The following is a 2,851-nucleotide window of genomic DNA, read 5'->3' as shown; positions in this document are numbered from 1 at the left end:
CAGACCCTGGGTTGGTCAGCACCTGCTCCCAGCAGTCTTCCTGCTCAGTTCAGACAGCTCAGACAATTTCTCCAGCAGGGCAGCCGTGATTTGCCCAAACTCTGCTAATCTGCCAGACTGTAAGCTCCATGCAGGCATGACCCATCTCTGGCACACTTATTTCAATGCCCAGAATGCCCAGCCTAGAGTCTAGCACCAAATGAGCGCTCAGGGAATACTTGTTGGATGGTTGGATAAGATGCTGCCAGCAGGCATAGCAGATCCCCTGTCTACCTCCATTGCTATGTTCTGCTGCCATCCACGTGAATCAGATCTGTGTCTCTCTCAGTCCATTTTCTCTGAGATTAGAAGAGATGCCAACAGCCAATAAGCTCAGAGGACTGAACTAGGTTCTCAGGCAGCTAGAAAGAATGGAAACCCTTTGAGAGCTCAGAAGGGTGATTCCTCTTCCTGAATAGAACTGTTCACAGATCAGAAAAAGTCAGGAGATGGGGGAGGCAGAGGGAGCACATTTCAGACAGAGAAAGCAGAAAGCAGGAGGAAGTGCCAAGGCCTGAGATGTGGGCAGGGCTGGAGCATCCCTGCTGAGATCCTGGACTTCTCCCTATGGAAGGGAGGCGCTTCTGGAACACTGGCAACAGGGGAGTTCCCTAGCCAGATCTGCGTTTTACGAAGGTCATCATGGCAGCCACCGTGGACAGAAGTCACTGGAGCCCAGGGGGATGCTGCAGCGTCCGGCTGAGATATGATGATCTGAGGAGTAGGGCTGGAGAGAAGAGATCATATCATATATTCTCTCCGACATGGAAGGAGAGAGCCCCAACACTCAGGAGACAGTGTTCCCTGCTAACGTACAGTCCAGGGTGGGAGACCAGCCTGTTTCACGGCTCTCAGTAGCATCCCTTCTGCCTGGCACTGAGACTGTCCGGAGAGGTGGCCCTACAGTTCTCCCACATCCTTCCAGGTTCCTTTCTTCCAGGCAGGCCAGCCTCTGCCCATGTGGCACCTTACCCCACACACTTACATAGACACTCTGTCCAGGTCCTTTGCTTCTTAAGAGTTCCTCCGACTTAGAGCGGTGAGAGAAGCACTGGATTCAGACTCACGGCCTTCAGAGTCTCCCAGTCTGGCCTGTTCATCCTGGCTCTGCCCTTCACTCACTGTGTGACACCAAGTAAGTGTCTTCACCTCTCTGAGCCTTGTTTTTCTCATCCACAAAGACAAGATAACAATACCCACCTTGCAAGGCTGTGAGGTGGAGTCACGGTTATATACAAGAAGCTCCCAGCATGGTGCTTGGCATAAAGTCGGTGCTTAATGATCAGTACCTGTGATTGGGGCTGTCCACAAATTTTTCATTTCCCAAGGCCCAGCTGCAGCCCACCTCCTCCAGGAAGCATTTCCTGACAACCCAACCCAATATAGACTTCTCCCTCTCTTGGCTCTGACGATCCTTGCAATCCGCCCTATCAACCTAACACCTGATTTCTCACTCTCTCAGGTTGGGCACTGATGTCTCTCCAGGAGCTTTTCTTTATCGCTCCCGCAATGCACAGAAAATTCTCCAATAGCAAGAAGCACCTCTTCCTCTTCTCCTGCCTCCCCCACAGTGCAGAGATAGGCACATCATAGTTGCTCCAGTAGCCAGGCAGGATATGGTCTGTTCACTGAGGGCTGCAAGTTTGGCCTTTATAACGGAGGCAATAGGGAGTTAGTGAAGGTTCTGGAGGAGGGACATGGCAGAAGGCGTCATTCTGGTGAGCACGGAGCAGCAGTGCACAGTATTTCCAGTCTGTTTCCTTCCTGCTTTCCCTGCAGAAGCTGCTGGCAGAGTGATGAATGCACAGTGGCTGAGCATTATTAATCACCTTAAAAGCAAACATTCATCTTGGTGCAGAATTTTTACTTTTCTCCTCTAATAACGGATTAGAGCACCCAGATATTAATGGGCCAGATAATTTACATTTTGCTTAAGCAGAAAAAACCAACCATCAGACCCTGGTGGCAACACCACTTCCCGACACATTGAGAGACAGGCCTAATAAATTGCTGTAACTAAAACACTCACGTACGCACGCTCACCCGCCGATACATGACAGTTTGCAAACATTTGGCAACAAGCTCAATACAATTTCTATACACAATTACTCATTCCCTTCTGGAGGATTTTCCTCTCCTCCTTGCCTTCCCAATTGCTCGGGGCTATTAAACCACAAATCCTTGGGTAGAGTTCCCCTCTGCTCCTTTCCTTAAACTCTGACCTTAGCCCTAAATAAGTCAGTCCTTAAAGGAAACAACTCGTTGAGTACCCACTACCACCAAGAAACAAAGTGGGCTGTGGACATTCACTGCTCTTTTCACCCATCTCCTACCAGGGATCCCGAAAAGGGAGAAGCGTGCCTGAAAAGAGAAGCCAGAGGAGAAAAATCTTTTCATCTTGATCCTCTTTATGTGATTACCCGCGGAAAGTTGCCATAGTGGATTACCTGAGGTTCCGGCCAAAGCGTGAAATACTGCAGTAGGCCAAGCCATGAAGAAGAGACAGGACAGCAACTTATTCCTGCACTAACAATGATTTATTGTATGATCTTGACCAATTCCTCAACCTTCTCTGAGCTGTGGGTTCCCCATCTGTACAATGAATGGTTTGGTTCTGATAACTCAAAACTCTGACATTTTGTGATTTAACTCCTCGGCACCAACAGTCACACAAGGCGGCAGCATCGAGGATTAGAGCTGAGCAGTTAAAAAGAGCACGCATGGCTGGGCGCGGTGGCTCAAGCCTGTAATCCCAGCACTTTGGGAGGCCGAGACGGGTGGATCACGAGGTCAGGAGATCGAGACCATTCTG

Source organism: Mandrillus leucophaeus, unplaced genomic scaffold (assembly GCF_000951045.1).
Source record: "Mandrillus leucophaeus isolate KB7577 unplaced genomic scaffold, Mleu.le_1.0 Scaffold46, whole genome shotgun sequence".
Taxonomy (NCBI): Eukaryota; Metazoa; Chordata; class Mammalia; order Primates; family Cercopithecidae; genus Mandrillus; species Mandrillus leucophaeus.
This window is presented reverse-complemented; position numbering follows the sequence as displayed.